This window comes from Pelobates fuscus, chromosome 4, assembly GCF_036172605.1.
Source record: "Pelobates fuscus isolate aPelFus1 chromosome 4, aPelFus1.pri, whole genome shotgun sequence".
Taxonomy (NCBI): Eukaryota; Metazoa; Chordata; class Amphibia; order Anura; family Pelobatidae; genus Pelobates; species Pelobates fuscus.
The window spans coordinates 87426701-87444939 of NC_086320.1; positions in this window are offsets into that span (position 1 = coordinate 87426701).

An 18239-nucleotide genomic window follows, 5' to 3' on the forward strand; every position below is an offset into this window, starting at 1 on the left:
GCTATATAACTGGCAATATTAATAATAATAATAATAATAAGAATTAGTATTTTACCCATTTGTGTCCGCATGGCAGATTACAAAAAAACCTTACCTATGTTGTTGTCATAACATGTTAAATGCTGATAAAATCCTTTATTCTGATTGTCTCATGGATGAGATGGAAATTTGCAGAAAACAATTATGGGCTTTCAATGTAATAGCATATATATAAATCTAAATAAAAGTGTCTGTCAATCACATTAATGAGTTTAAAGTTAATATACACAAACTTTTAATTTGTGTTTCCTACAATATCCACACTTCTGATATCTTTGTTTTACCACACTAATAAACTACAGTGCTTTTCCAAATAAAATGCACATGTATTCCTATGCAATGCATCACAGGTCGTAACTACACCCTACGGACTTAGCCCTGCTCTGAATAGTTTCTACAGCGGAGCTTGTGCTTTACAACTAGGGCATGGTATGAGCAGTAGTGATCTTTGGGAGAAAAATCCCATATGTGCTGTGAGAAGATAATTTGCCATCTTCAACAGAAAACATATTTTTCTTCCTTTAATCATGTGGAAGCTGCTAAATTTGCCCTTAACTCCCCCTTCTCTGCATACACCACATGTCTCTTCAAACACATGCCATAAACCGAGCTTCTTCATATTGGCTATAACAATAGGTAGAAATGCGTTTGTGCATCGGGTTCCGTACTTGGCTTCATTGCTCTGCAGATCGCATTCTGATTGGCGTGATGATTGTTCTGGGAATTTATGTCTCACTTGCTTTACCTACCAAATAAAATGAATCACTATCACGTTCCGTAACAGAATATGATTTCCTGTCTTTTTCATGGGATTTATATTTTTACTTATGGAGCTTGAGGACGTAAAATGACATCTAAACAAAGCGTGCGGTGCTTCTTCTGAAAAACAAAATTAAAGAAATCTTGTGATTCATCTAAATGTTGATGCTGCTCTGGGTGATGGCACATCTAATTTAGCCTCAGGCATCGTAGACCCCAGCCTTTAATAATTCAGAACTTTTTATTTTCATTTAATTTTCTTTTCTATATTTTGTATTGTTATAAGGTTCTGCTACACATCTACACTTTAACAGAGCATTATTGTTTTTTTAAAGGAATAAATTGCAACAGCTACAAAAACTAATAAAAATATTTATTGAAAACAGTTTATAAAAATTACAAGATAACAGAATTGTGACTTTTTTACAGAACACACTTAGCTACAGGTCCACAATGCATGGTAACTTATACACACTTATAAAATACATGATACAGGTGGATAGAATCAATGAACTTGTATGTAAGTAATAAAAAAAGAAAAAACTTAACTCAAACCATAATTGTGCCAACGTGTGTTGGAAAATTGTACTCTAAACAACATTTAAACACAAGTCAAGCAAAAAATTAAACTGAAAGAAAAATACATGAAATGGAAAAAAGGTAGAAGAAAAAATCTCAAAGGTTATCCATAATAGTGACCAATTTAGCAAAGATAAAACGTTTAAAAAGTATACCGTATATACTCGAGTATAAGCCGACCCGAATATAAGCCGAGGCCCCTAATTTTACCCCAAAAAACTGGGAAAACTTATTGACTCGAGTATAAGACTAGGGTGAGAAATGCAGCAGCTACTGGTAAATTTCTAAATAAAATTAGATCCTAAAAAAATATATTAATTGAATATTTATTTACAGTGTGTGTATAATGAATGCAGTGTGTGTGTATGAGTGCAGCGTGTGTGTATGAGTGCAGCGTGTGTGTATGAGTGCAGCGTGAGTGTATGAGTGCAGTGTGTGAGCGTATGAATGCAGTGTGTGAGCGTATGAGTGCCGTGTGTGAGCGTATGAGTGCAGTGTGTGAGCGTATGAGTGCAGTGTGTGAGCGTATGAGTGCAGTGTGTGAGAGTATGAGTGCAGTGTGTGTGTATGAATGCAGTGTGTGTGTGTATGAATGCAGTGTGTGTGTGTATGAGTGGTGTGTGTGTGTGTGCGTGTTGCAGAGCCTTGGTGGGGGATGGGCAATTTAGTTTTTTATTATTATTTTAATATTTTTTTATTATTATTTATTATTTTTATTTATTTAATTTAATTTTTTATTATTTTTGTATTATTATTTAATTTATTTTTTTTATTATTACTAATTTTTTTTTTCGCCCCCCCCTCCCTGCTTGATACATGGTAGGGAGGGGGGCTCTCCTTCCCTGGTGGTCCAGCATTGGCAGTTCAGTGGGGGGCTGTGGGGGCTGTAAGAGAGTTTACTTACCTCTCCTGCAGCTCCTGTCAGCTCTCTCCTCCTCCGCGCCGTCCGTGCAGCTCCCTCTGTCAGCTCCCAGTGTAAGTCTCGCGAGAGCCTTATACTCGAGTATATACGGTAAATGTTTAATAGTGAAAACTGAGTCAGGGATAACAAAAATGTATAAATTAAGACATTATTTTAATACATAGAGATTAATGTAAAAGCATTATTGAATAAATATTGAGATAAACCACGAGGCAATGTGTAAATAATCTACAAATTATCAAACAACAATTAAGTAAATGTGAAGGTGACACACTAACCCCAACATACAGCACCTAGACCTGACAACCCGACGTTTAGAAATAAGGAAGCAAAGGATAGTAGCATATTAATAGAGCCTCTGTGTCTGTAGGACAAAAATGATAACCGATAGAGTATTCAGGAGAGAAGACGGTATCAGCAATAACAGAAATCAGAATAACAAGGAAATGAGCAGGCTTAGCAGAATGCTATATAAATGGAGAACAGTCCAGGAATGGATACGCAGAAACACCATTTTACAATACATTTTCTTGTGAGCTAACAAGCCCCAATATGTAAATGATTCTTTGCATGTATTTGGTTTAAATACCCAGCAGAAAAGTTACAAAATGGTGGCAATTCAGTTGTGCCAGAAAATGCAAATGCACTTGTTTGGCTGAAATGATGTGCAGGCTTACGCCACTATAAATAAGGCTTGTAAGGGAGCAAGCTGCATGAGATATGTCATCTAGCCTCCTGTGGCTTCCAGAAAGATAGGCAAGTGAGAGATAAGGCCACAATAGTCCTATGGGTTTCAAGGTCAATAAAACTCTACCTGATGTTCAAGTCAAGTTTAGCCAATATATATTTAAGTTCACAAACTCTGAGTATTAGAAGGTATTAAGGTTTGATTTGGCATATATGCTCTGCCTGCAGTAAAACCTTTTCACTCAATGGGAAGTTTATGTCACATTTTGATCTCACCACAATTCTAATACTGCTTTGCTATTTCTTGCCAGATATATTTTACTCTGGATACTCTGAGCTACTTAATGTGTACTTTCTTGACTTATGCCTGTGTTTTCAGGATTATACTTCCTAGCGTTAAATGCAGACGAGCTTTCCTCAGTAGTTATCCAGCTCGGCTCACTTTATATACTATATCTTCTCATAAAGCAAGCCTTATTTAATTTAAACACAAATAACTGCAAACATATCATTAAAATGATAAGTTATAGAAGATTTAAAAAAAAAAAATAAAACCACAGAGAAGAATGATTTTCAAAGTTTACGTACTAGAACCACTAGATGGCGCAAATGACTGTTGTACATACATTTAAAAAGATTATTTTGAAACCATGACAAATGTCGTGTTGGGCATTACTGTCCCTAAAATTTAGGATTAAAAAAATAAATAAAAATAATTAAAGAGCTATATTAATGAGTGAAGAATATTATCATAGTATGTTTGTATTTGTATGCAGAGTTCTAACCACTGTTGGATGAACCGTCCCGAGCTCCAGCTGTTGTGATCAATGATAATAAAAAACATTTGATGACATTTTAACTTTCATCAAGTTTTTTTATGTCTACATTAAAAAAAGCTCCAAATATCATAACCACTACAGGGTTCTGTAGTGGTTACAGTGCCAGGAGTGGCCTGATGTCCTCTCTATGTAAGGAGTTAAACCGTTTAGAAATGGTTTGACTTTTTACCTGGGATCCACAGGTGTTGCTCCACAACTTTTCTCCACCGGAAGCACTCTTCATTGAACTAAGCATGGCAGTGCATGATTTAGCTAATTGACTGAGAGAGATCAGCTGACACTTTAAGCCAATGAGCTAGTCCTACAGTGAAGGGCTAAGCTCAGGAAGGCAAATGGAAGCTCCAGCGTAGAAGTTTCCAGCTCTCCTTTTGTGTAGTAGTACCCTACAGATCCCAGATAAGAATTAAAACCATTACTAAACAGTTTGACTCCATACATTGGGTGTTGGGTGGTGCCAAGGCTCTCCTAGCACTATAACCATTACAGAGTGCTGGAGCGTCTATGGTGCTTGGAGTGCTCCAATACAGATGAAGTCCCACCTTGAATGCAGTAGACTCAATTGAGGAGACTTTAACAATTAACCCATGTTTATCATTACATCCCTAGCATGTTAACAATGATGCCGGGCATGCCAAATTATTTATATTAGATCAGTTTGAATGGAAATTCACTATAAAACAATTTGATATCTTAATGGGATAGTTGTGATGAGCTATTTCAACATTAATTATTCTAAGGGTCAGTTCATATACAGAGAACAGAAACAGGTAGCCAGAACAGACTAAGACACTATACCCAAACGGGAAAGTGCCAGTATGGACTCGCTATCCTGTGTACCGCAATGAGACTCCAGGGGTCTCCAGGGGCTTAATCCCTAAATATGTCAAAGCAGAAACAAGAGAAAGATGCTACGGGGTCTCAATATAGAACAGAACATGAGACCCCCGTGCATCACCTGGATATAAGGTATAGCAATGTAGGCAACAAATATGTAAATAAAAAATGGCTGGCTCAACCCACCAAGGGTAAGGCTAGAACAAATGAAAATAAACATAAAAAAAAAAATTAAAGTATATACAAATAATCAAATACTATACCACAAAAACTGTGATAGGGAAAAGACACAATGCTAGATAGCTCGAGGGATACAGGATACTGGAGAAAAAAATAAATAAAAAGCCTTTATTGGAAAAACTGACACCTCAGTATCCTACCCCCTAAAGTCCCTATATACAAACTTGCCTGCTATGTTTGTAGGTGTAACTTACGAGCATGGTAGTTAGATGTGTATATGATCTGACCCTTAAAATGATTCTGTAACCAGCACAGCACCAGCCCAGCAGATTGTTATTTTGGTAAGCTAGGTATTTTGGCCAAAAATGTTTTCATGGTACAAGCTGTCAGGGTATTTATATCGGCAGACATTTTGTGCTATGATAGAAATTAAAAGTGTATATTGCCTGAATCACTCTGAACAGAGCAGACTCCATTTTGGATTTCAAGCTAACAAAAGACACAAGATTTCTATCCCTTCTGTAAAACTAACCACTTGCCAGAGCTAAAGGAATGCTTAGTATATACAACCCTGTTGATAAGAAATGAGAACGGGGGATGGACAGACTGTCTAAATGCTAATGGAATATAATTAATTCTAAACCCAGACATTTGTGACAGAGAAGATTAAATAATGTAATTTTACTTTCGATATTGTATAACGTCCCATTGTAATTTAAGGGTCATACTTAGTTTACGAACTGTCATATTAGAAATTATAGCAGAATTGACAGACACATGCAGTGTGTGTGTGTATGAGTGCAGTGTGTGTGTATAAGTGCAGTGTGTGTATGAGAATGCAGTGTGTGTATGAGAGTGCAGTGTGTGTGTGTGAATGCAGTGTGTGTGTATGAATGCAGTGTGTGTATGAGTGCAGTGTGTGTATGAGTGCAGTGTGTGTGTGATGCAGAGTGTGATGCAGAGCCTTGGTGGGGGGTGGGCATTTTTATTATTATTTTTTTAATTATTATAATTGTAATATTATTTTTGTTTATTAATTATTTGTATTATTATTTTTTAATATTATTATTTTATTTAATTATAATTTTTACTTTTTTCGTCCCCCCTCCCTGCTTGATACATGGCAGGGAGGGGGGGTCTCACTCCCTGGTGGTCCAGTGGATGGGCTGTGTAGGAGGGGGGCTGGCAGAGCTCTTACTTACCTCTCCTGCAGCTCCTGTCAGCTCCCTTCTCCTCCGCGCCGGTCCGTTTAGCACCTCTGTCAGCTCCCACTGTAAGTCTCGCGAGAGCCGCACTATGACCCCGCGGCTCTCGCGAGACTTACACTGGGAGCTGACAGAGGTGCTGAACTGACCGGCGTGGAGGAGGAGGGAGCTGACAGGAGCTGCAGGAGATCTAAACGCTCGCTGCCAGCCCCCAGTCTGTATTATGGCAATGTAAATTGCCATAATACAGACACTGACTCGAGTATAAGCCGAGTTGAGGGTTTTCAGCACAAAAAATGTGCTGAAAAACTCGGCTTACTCGGCCTATACTCAAGTATATACGGTATTCTGCTTATAGAACATGGTAGATTACTCTTATTGCATGGTTCCAGGAAATGACTAATGAGCTGGTATAAATGTTATTTTATTTAAAATCACATGAGAATAGGTCTTAATTACCTAGGAGGTCTAGCCAGCATTGAAAGGGTTATTCTAACTGCTAGCTAAAGTTCTTATGGCTATTCGCTGGAAGCTTTCTCTGTGAAACTTTCACTTTTTTTCTGTGAACTACCGTCATAAATCTTCTCTTGACAGCTAATGTTGTAGATTCTATGCTGTGTTAGCCATTGGAATGTATTGCCATTTGTATTGCATACTCATGTTATACTGAATATTCATTGATTATTATCACGCATGTTACATATTATTATTATTTAAATTGTCACAATAAATTGTATCTATTTTTATAACAAATTGTGATTTTATTTATATGGAATACATTTCACTTACACGATAACGATCTTTGGGATCTGAGAATTGAAATAGTGGACAATTCTCAACTGTTTACTATTATTATCCCATAAATATCCCCACAAAGCACAAGAACACAGGCACTGGGTGATCAGTGGAGTAAAGGGGAAAGGTTATTGGCAACTTCAAAAGTCCTGGCATCTTCTTCTCAACAAACAAAAGACAAAAAGTCCCAAACATGGAGTTAACAGATTGTCTCAAATAAAATGGAAATTTTAGGCCTCATCTTTGTTTAGGTCATAATCCCTTGTACCTCAGAGAGCTTTAATATGGCTTTGTTGTGCTGTTATATATTATATTATAATAACTCTCATATGTGATTGTCTTCTATAATCATATGGATATGCGTAAATACTGGGTTTCCGTGTGCTCATAGAGATGTTAGATATACAGATAAGGGTTTTACATAAAATATTTTAATTTGCTACACATACAGGAGAACAAGAATAGAGCAATGAGTCACCTCTCTGTGCAAGCATATGTAATAAAACATGCAGATAAAGGGCAGATGTCTTCTAAAGGGATAGGCAATATGAAAGGTATGAAGTCAAATGAAGAACCAAAAACAAAAACTGGTAGTTCAAGCAAGCTACTTATCATGGGAGTTGTAGTCTGTTCAAATATAATTCATGTATTGTTATTCGATATGCCCTCTATGGTGATTTCAAGTCTGTAGATAACACTATCTTTTCAGCTAAGATTATGTGATTCTGTTCAGCAATATTTTTATTAAAGGGACATGCATCACTTTGAGACAACTCTATAAATAAATTATTTAAATATGATATATCTAACTACTTCTTCTTTCTTATTCTTTCCACCTGACTTTCCTATGGGGTGGGGGGATAACTAATCAGTGTAATATCCAAAGGAATGCTCAAAAAGTGCATTGATCATGCATGACAGATTTACACATGTGCAGATGGAAGATCTCTTCACCGTGCAACATTCTGACAGGGAGGGAAAAGAGGGAGGCTGATCAGTGTGATCATGCAGAGCAGGCCCTGGTGTCCGGTTTTTCTCTACTGCTACACAATGACACCCTGTTTCTGTCATTAGTGGACTGCTCTGTGTGACGGAGCTCATTTACTCCGACCTAGTACCTCCACCCAGTCTGCTTCCTAGCCGCTTGCAGGGACCCTGGAACGCTTCAGCCCCTGGTGTCCTTCTGGAACTTTTCCACCGGACCAGGCTGCAGCTCTCCTTCCAGGCAGGTATAGTCCCCTCTGCCTCATACACTGCAACCCTGCTTTCAGGCAGGGATAGTCCCTTCTGCTTCTTCTGCTACAGCCCTTCTTCCAGGCAGTATCCACATCCACTTGCAATATTATAGCTCTTGGCTTTAAAAAGACACATGCGGCTCTCAGGCCTAGCTCTCTTGCTTTATCCCAGAGCTACAGGGATTCTGTAACCAGCAAACAAGTCCAAAGACTCTGTCACTGGGATCCCTACAAATCCACACAGGACACACATTCCAAAAGGAACTAACATTCAAAACTTTATTTTACTTGGGACTAACCCATATGATCATTACATAAAATATCTCTCCTGTCTGCAGAATTTGCAATATGCAAATCTACCTGTATATGTAAATTAACTAGCCTTGCTATTCAGGAAGTGCGTATTGCTGTTGCTACCAACAGAGGGCACTACACAGGCTCCATAGCCAAATCCACCTAGTTGGTAAACTCCTACTGCAATACTCAGCAGTACAGGAGAGCAGGCAAAACATTTAACAGTATACACACACATTATAAACACTCTGCACCTATAATGTTCACAGGGTGACTGGGACATAGGAGCCATTTAGGAACCATTGTAAAGTGTCCTTCTGCTCCCAGTGATAGTGACTACCGTCACAGTCTGAAACTGAGATGAGCTGGTGGAAAGGGGGTGGGAGGTTGAAGAACTTCCCCTAGCTGAAAGGAAGGCCCAATAATGCAATCTGACCAAGTTTATAGTACATTTAAAAAGTTTATTTTTACCTACTTTTCAAAGTATTTCTTGCTTTATTTTGGTCTATATTTGTGGCATTACAGGATAACGTATGTTAAATTTTTTTTATATTTCCATATAATTTCATTTTATATACCATCTCATTATTTTTGTAAATTCCTGTATATTGAAATTGTACAAATAAATCAATTGCCTACTTTCTTCACCTTCTCTCAGACTGTCAGTTATCTGAAACAATGCTCACTAAGTAGGCATCCCTATAATATACAGTATCTCACAAAAGTGAGTACACCCCTCACATTTTTGTAAATATTTTATTATATCTTTTCATGTGACAACACTGAAGAAATTACACTCTGCTACAATGTAAAGTAGTAAGTGTACAGCCTGTATAACAGTGTAAAGTTGCTGTCCCCTCAAAATAACTCAACACACAGCCATTAATGTCTAAACCGTTGGCAACAAAAGTGAGTACACCCCTAAGTGGAAAAGACCAGATTGGGCCCAATTAGCCATTTTCCCTCACCGGTGTCATGTGACTCGTTAGTGTTACATGGTCTCAGGTGTGAATGGGGAGCAGGTGTGTTAAATGTGGAGTTATTCCCATTCTCTCATACTGGTCACTGAAAGTTCAACATGGCACCCGAAAAGGCATGGCAAGGATCTGGAAAAAATACTCTTCATAAAATGCTCTATATAAAGATGGCCTAGGCTAAAAGAAGATTGCCAGGACCCTGAGACTGAGCTGCAGCATGATGGGAAAGACCATACAGCGGTTTCACAGGACAGGTTCCACTCAGAACAGGCCTCAACATGGTCAACCAAAGAACTTGAGTGCACATGCTCAGGCTTATATCCAGAGGTTGTCTTTGGGAAATAGATGTATGAGTGCGACCAGCATTGCTGCAGAGGTTGAAAGGGTGAGGGGTAAGCCTGTCAGTGCAGTGCTCAGACCATATGTCGCACACTACATCAAATCGGTCTGCATGGCTGTCATCCCAGAAGGAAGCCTCTTCTAAAGATGATGCACAAGAAAGCCCTTAAACAGTTTGCTGAAGACAAGCAGACTAAGGACATGGATTACTGGAACCATGTCCTTGGGTCCGATGAGACCAAGATAAACTTATTTGGTTCAGATGGTGTCAAGCATGTTTGGCGGCAACCAGGTGAGGAGTACGAAGACAAGTGTGTCTTGCCTACAGTCAAGCATGGTGGTGGGAGTGTCATGCTTTGGGCCTGCATGAGTGCTGCCAAAACTGGGGAGCTACAGTTCATTGAGGGAACCATGAATGCCAACATGTACTGTGACATACTGAAGCAGAGCATGATCCCCTCCCTTGGGAGACTGGGCCGCAGGGCAGTATTCAAACATGATAACGACCCCAACACACACCTCCAATATGACCACTGCCTTGCTAAAGAAGCTGAAGGTAAAGGTGATGGACTGGCCAAGCATGTCTCCAGACTTATTTTGTACTATATCTCGCACTCCCATTTTTTTATTTTTATTTTATACTAGTTAAATGCTAAAATAATTGTAATAAACGTTAAACAAACTAATAAAAAAATCAGTTTAACATTAATCATGTTATTCTCTAAATTTTAAAATGGAAAGGATAGAATTCAACGAAAATTAGCGTCAATTCAGGCAAATTTGGAGTTTATAATTTATAATCATTGTCCTTTTAACTGAATAAAAAATGGCCCAAATTAGTTTCTTTAACCCCTTAAGGACAGCGGCGTGCTATGCCATTCTTGGGGACCTGGCTCTAAACACTGGCGGGCGGCATAGTAGTCCCCATAGTCCTATGCACTTACCTGCTCGTAGGCAGTCCCCTGCGTCTGATCCGGCCCTCCTGGGCCATATGATCACAAGGTCCTTGCGAGGACTTTACGATCACATAGACGGAATAGCCGTCCATAGCAGTGCCAACAGGGGGAGTGCCTGGAATGGCAGGTAGTCCCCCTGCTGCCGGAAATAAAGTGAAATAACGTTTAAACACAGTGTAAAATAAAATAATATGTATATATATTTGCAGTCGGGGCAATATAGCAGTAAAACAGAAACCTAGCATATTATAAACATAACATCGATGAGTTTGCACCAGTCGGTTGTGGTGTGTCGGAACCGACAAAGCAGTAGGCCTGTAATAAAAGTGGGCCCACCTTAAAGGGTGCTATGAATAGAGGGAGTGGTGGGAGGGATGACTCGCCAGACAAGCAACGGTAAGTTGAGAGATGATTGGTAGCCCTTTTAAAGGGGATCCAAGCACCTCCCACAACTACAGGCCAAGCCTTCAAATTTGTAGTCGGGGCAATATAGCCGTAAAACAGAAACCTAGCATATTATAACCGTAACATCAATGAGTTTGCACCAGTCGGTTGTGGTGTGCCAGAACCGACAAAGCAGTAGGCCTGTAATAAAAGGGGGCAAAAAGAAAATAAAACATAATTTGTGTAACCAACTTCATTTATTTGGATAAGTCACAGAAAGCTTGTCCTAATTCTTTAACTGGATTAGGTATGTAGAGAGTGTAGGCGGAGGATTTCCAGCGTCCCATAGCCTTGATAATATGAGCGGGTATGTGATTAGCGGATGCAGAAGATACTGCCCCTATACCAAAAGAGTGACCTGAAAAATTATTGGGATTTAGGCCGAGCCTAGTCAACAGCAGTCGAACATAAAGCATGAATTTTGCTGTTGTAAGAGTGTATCCATGCAGTTCAAGCAGGGGTTGGTGTGGTTGTTTCTGGATAATAATGAAGATGGAAATAAGTGTCCAAGACTTGTACCGGGCAACACTTATATTGAGTAGGATACAAGGGAATTTTAATAGTATGTCCTACAGTGCTGGTTTTGGATTGTCTTAAGGATATATACACATACACATACATACACTGTCTAATATATATATTAATATCAAAATACACGTAGAATGATAATAATTAAATATATAAATACGTTAAAAATGAAAAATAAAAAAATAATTAAAAATAAATCATTTAAAAAAATTATATATATATGTGTGTGTGTATTTTGATATTAATATATATATATATATAGATAGATAGATATATAGATATCAAAATACACTTAGAACAAAATAATATATATATATCTATATACATAAATATATATGTATATTTTACTATGTATATATCTATATATAAATAAAAATGATTTTTAGAAATTATATATATATATATATATAGTTAATTATATATTTATAATAATTATATATATATATATATATATTATTTTTTTATTTTTTTTTATTTTTTTTTTTAATTCTACGTATATATTTATGTAATATTTTTACATAATTAAGTCATTTTATTAATTAAAATTTGCGGGACCTGCCTGATAACCCAGGCAAAAAGTCCAGAGAATTTAATTTGCTTGCACTAGATTTAACCCTGTAACTTTCCAAGACACCATGAAACCTGTACATGGGGGGTACTCTTTTATTCAGGAGACTTCGCAGAACACAAATATTAGTGTTTCAAAACAGTAAACAAAACATGTATTCCAACAATGATATCATCAGTAAAAATGCAGTTTTTTGCATTTTTCACACACAAACAGCATTTACACTGACAATATAATTGTTGTGATACGTTTTACGGTTTTGAAATACTAATATTTGTGTTCAGCAAAGTCTCCTGGGTATAACAGTACCCCTCATGTACAGATTTTATGGTGTTTTCAAAAGTTACAGAGTCAAATATAAGGTTTGTGTTTCAGTTTTTTCACATTGGAATTCGTCAGATTGGTTACATTGCCTTTGAGACCGTATGGTAGCCCAGGAATTAGAATTACCCCCATGATGGCATACCATTTGCAGTAGACAGCCCAAGGTATTGCAAATGGGGTATGTCCAGTCCTTTTTAGTAGCCACTTAGTCACAACACTGGCCAAAATTGGCGTTCAAATTAGTTTTTTGCATTTTTCACACACAAACAAATATTAACGCTAACGTTGGCCAGTGTTTGTGACTAAGTGGCTACTAAAAAAGACTGGACATACCTCATTTGCAATACCTTGGGTTGTCTACTATTGCAAATGGTATGCCGTCATGGGGGTAATTCTCATTACTGGGCTACCATACAGTCTCAAAGGCAACGTAACCAATCTGGCGAATTTCAATGTGAAAAAACTGTAAAATGTAACATGCCATATTTGACCATGTAACTTCCCAAAACACCATAAAACCTGTACATAGGGGGTACTGTTTTACATGTGAGACATCGCTGAATACAAATGTGTGTATTTTATTGCAGTACAAGCAAACAGTATTATGACATCCACAGTTAGAATGTCATGCAGAAGTAAAAAAAAAATGACAACATTTCCTAGTTTCTCCATTTTTTAAATATTTTATTAATAATACATTATGTTTCATAGCTAAATATTTGATGTTAAATGAAAGCCCTATTTCTCCTGAATAAAATCATATATAATAAGTGTGGGTGCACTTAATATGAAAGAGGTGAATTACGGTTGAACAGACATATAGTAAAATTCCATGTTTTGTTTATGTTTTATTTTGATCAAAACGTGTACATTTGGCTCAGTCCTTAATTCAATTAAGTTGTTATAGTGCCATCTGTCCTTATGGGGTTAGATTGTTATTGCAGCCTGGGACTTTACTAGAAATGAGATGGCAGAGTAGACAGCCACAATTTTCACATTCGTAAATAGTTTAATTCCTTAAGTTTAGATCGCTTATCACCTCCTAGCATCATAACAAATTCATTGTGATAAAGTTTTTATGGTGCCCAGAGTATTCTTTAATTTAGCCTAGCAGGGCAAGATTTATACAAATGATGTCAGGTGCATTAGCAGCAAAGGTATCCTTAATATTATTTTTTATATGGCAGCATATTTGAGTCCCAAGTATTCAATTTCTAATAACTTGATGATGTTGAGGCATGTATATTAACTATTAGCACCAAATATTTACAGTTTTAATATATCAACATATTTTTGTAAAAAAAATCTCTGCTGCCAAGATGGGGACACTCTTAAGATGTGTTTTAACGTACCACATCATCCAGAGTTAGAGAGAGGATTGTTTTTTAATACTTTAGTGATCTACATAAAGTACTTTTTCAACAACAGTGTTAAAGTCACAACAATGTGCACTTCATCAATAAACAAGTTGAAGTCAAAATTATATGATGTAGCATAAGAAATAATTAAAGGTGAGACTGCTTGCTTTTTGATTGTAGTATTTGGAATTACCATACGGTCAATGTTAGGAAGATGACTGCAAGACATCCTGTGCTTGTAAGGGTAGCTCTCCATAGGACATCCTCATTCCAATCAATTCAGCTTAACTTTAAACTCCACCAATCAGCCCTGGGGTTCTGTCTTAAGTGAACTGGAAATTCAGGGCTTTGGGAGTATAACATAAAACATATCACAGGTATGTTGTTTTGTTATCATTTAAGACATATCTCTGCTGGTAACAGTTACAAGATAAAATACAATCTAATAACATTGTGCAGTGTATGCAAGCAGCAAATGTGAATTATTTAAGGAGGATTAGACACAAATTTAAGTTGGTGCATTAGTTTTATGTCATAAAATGAGATCAACACCAATATAGTGTTATTTATATTACGTATATATTTTGCATTTCATGATCGGCAAATATTCGCAGGATTTTCGTTCGTCTTTCGTCCATGCAATATTTTGGAAAATTCATGCAAATTGAAACGCCATGTGGACAAAATCTGAATCTCCCAAAATAGAATTTTTTAATTGTGTATAAGTATGGTAAATAATTTATTTCAAACCAGGTAAAAGACTGATGCAGACAAATGGATTAGATAAGCCTCTTGGTTAGATACTAAATAACAGAATGAGCAAGCTCTTTTGTTGAAGCATGGATAACTAGGTATCCGTTCTAATAAAATGTAGCATATTGACAGAAGAGGAATCAAAGAATATCGTACAACTAGATATGACATGGTCACTTTCCAATCAATTCAAGAGTTCATGATGGCATCAATTTATGTTTTTCTTCATGATCATAAGTCATATTTTGGAGTCACTAACCAATTAGATATTTTAACCAATCGAAGCAGCCCCCCTTCCCACAAACTGTCAATGGGTCATGACAAAATAAAGTTTTATCTCAGACATGAGCCTCATATCATGCATCACATTCCTTCTCTACTACTAAAGCAGCAAAATAGTAAATAAAAAAGTTTGGTGGAACAAAAAAAACATTGAAACTTGATATACAATGTAGAACATTTAGTAACCAATCAACATGAAGCACAGACTATAAAGGTGATAACCAAAAAATGATCTTCCTCTTTCATTGCTGCTCCTTCAGGAGTAGATAGGCATATCTTTCTGTGACTATAACATAATGTTTATTGAACTTTATATTTATTGTGAAGATTTCCCTGTTATTAACTGTGGGCATTTTCACTCACTTTTTGACAGATTTTCTGACTTTATTGTTGTGTGTTAGGTTCCTTGAGGCAAAGTGGGAAGTTCTCTTAAATTGTCCAGTGAGTTATTACCATTTGTTCTTCTGTGCTTGTGGGTCTTGCTCACGATCGTGTTCAGTGGCATTTTTCTTTACAAACTGAAATCCCAAGTGATGTCATACGTAGGTTCTCAGCTCATTATTACCATCCATTTTCTCTTCAGATTACCTCAGGAAAGCACATTTTGTTTCTATTTATATATTGCAACATACTTTGCCTTAGTTTATTTCACATAACCTGTCAGTAGGCTTATTTGAACTTGGGTATTGTTTCAGTTTGTTTATTTATATACTGTTTTCTGTGGTTATGGGTTTAGAATATCCCAAAAGAGCTGCAATTGACATGTCTGTCCCTGCCACATCTACAGATAATGACTGTTTCAGAGGAACATTTACAAACTATTTTGGACAATACTGTAAATAAGATAGTTTCTAATGCCTTTTTAACTGTGAAGTACTCTGTGTAGGAGAATTTTGTAAAAACTGTGGCTATGGCAATTACTCAATAAAGGGCTGATGAATCCCATAATAGACATTCAAGGACTCCTTGTTACCAGTTTTGGTCAGCAGAAGAGTCTGAAGAAACTTAGTTAAGTGGTCTTTGAAGGCCTCCCAGAAAAGGAAGCATTGCTTCGTAAATATTTAATGACTCCCCTTAGCTTGCTAAAAGCTGCTCTTCTGGTAAAGTAAAAAAAAATAAAATAAAAATAACATGTGCTCTTCGCATGTTCCACACCACTCCCTACACCCTCTGACCATGAGGATGTCAAATAGGCTCAGAAGGCCATATTACAAAAAAAACATACCTCCTCAAGTGACTCTTCATCTGCAAATTTGGATACAGTTGAGGAAAAGTTTGTTTCTTCAGATGCTAACTCTGCATACAAAGTGTCTAATGATTGCTATAATGCTGAAACTGCAGAACACGTCACTGTGCACTCAAAAGGATATACTTTTTCCATACAGACTATATAAAGCTCCCTCGGTCCTCTGAATGGGTCCCTACTTCTCCAATATTTTATGGAGCTCTGGTCCCTACTTCTCCAATAATTTATGGAATTCTGGATAAGGAAATGTCTAGACCAAGCAGATCAGAATAAATTAAGGTGTGCCCTAGACCTATACAACCTAAAAATGTTTTACAGACCCCAGATTTTGATCCTAAAATAATATGACTTCTTTCTAAATCTGGAAAGAATCATCGTAAGGGAATTGACAGACCTATGAAATCCTTTCTAGCTTTTAGATGTTGCCTGTCATCTTGCTAAAATGATCAACCTCATTGAGGATGCAGGTAAAAAGGGCTATACAGTTGATTCTGACATTATGAGTAGTGACTGGTTAGAAAGAGTCATTTGCCTGGTATGCAATGCTAATTCACTATGTCTACTGAACGTAGATACTCAATTTTGATGAAAATTGTCCCGCAGTTTACACATATTTCAACATTAGCATTAGGTCCAGCTGCGGATGGCTTATTATTTGGAGATTCATTTACCAAGCAACTAAGTAAATATGTAAAAAAAAATGTATCAATGGATAAGGTTCAGTTGCCTCAAAAGGTTGTCTCTAGACAGACCTCAAAAGGGTACGCATTTAATATCCGACTATATTCAGAATCCACTCACGCCTTCCATTCTTTCCATACTGAGAAAGAACTTGGAGATCTCGAGGTCAGAGAGGAGCTCCTCAACCATGAACTTCCTAAAGTAAGTACTCTCATACACCGCTCTTTCCAAAGAGGGCTGGGGGGGGGACATTATCACGTTTTTCCATATATGGACTCGTATCACAAACAATGCCTGGGTATTAGACACTATCAGAGGCTACAAAATAGAGCTTTATGTCCCTCCAGTTCAAATTTGGATCCCATTTCTGAGTAAGTTCTCCTCCCAGGACGAACTTCTAGTTCTGCAGGAGGTGTTAGATTTAATTTCAAAACAGGCTATGGAAAAGATTTTAAAAGCAATCTGTTTATGGTAAAGAAAAAGGGATTCGGGTCACAGACCTGTTATCAATCTACTATTCTAAACAGCTACCTAAAAAGAGATCTGAAAGACATGTATCTTTCGGTCCCGATACATCCATTCAGTTTATATAGATGAACAAGAAATCGCAATTCACTTGTTTGCTTTTTGGTCTCTTTTCTGCTTCTGTGCTTCATGTTGATTAGTTACTGAATATTCTGAATTTAATATAGAATATGTCTGAAATAGTGATGTCGCGAACACAACAGGAACTTCCGCAAACGTTCGCGAACCGGCGAACTGGGCGAACCACCATTGACATCAATGGGCAGGCGAATTTTAAAACCCACAGGGACTGTTTCTGGCCACAAAAGTGATGGAAAAGTTGTTTGAAGGGGACTAACACCTTGACTGTGGCATGCCGGAGGGGGATCCATGGCAAAACTCCCATGGAAAATTACACAGTTGATGCAGAGTCTGGTTTTAATCCATCAAGGGCAGAAATCACCTAACATTCCTAAATTGTTTTGGATATGGATTGACACCTGACATATGACATATTGACACCTTGACATATGGATTGACACCTGTCCTCAGAGACCCTGATACCCACTGACAAGAAGCAGAATAGGGACTGTTCCCCCTACATAGGATCACTTGGCAGGTATGGATTGACACCTGTCCTCAAAGCCCCTGATACACACTGACACAGAGCAGAACAGAGACTGTTCCCCGTCCTCAAAGCCCCTGATACACACTGACAAAGAGCAGAATAGGGACTGTTCCCCCTACATAGGGTCACTTGGCAGATATGGATTGACACCTGGCCTCAAAGCCCCTGATACACACTGACACAGAACAGAATAGAGACTGTTCCCCGTCCTCAGAGACCATGATACACACTGACACAGAGCAGAATAGAGACCGGGGGTCTAGTAGTGTGGACACCCAGCACA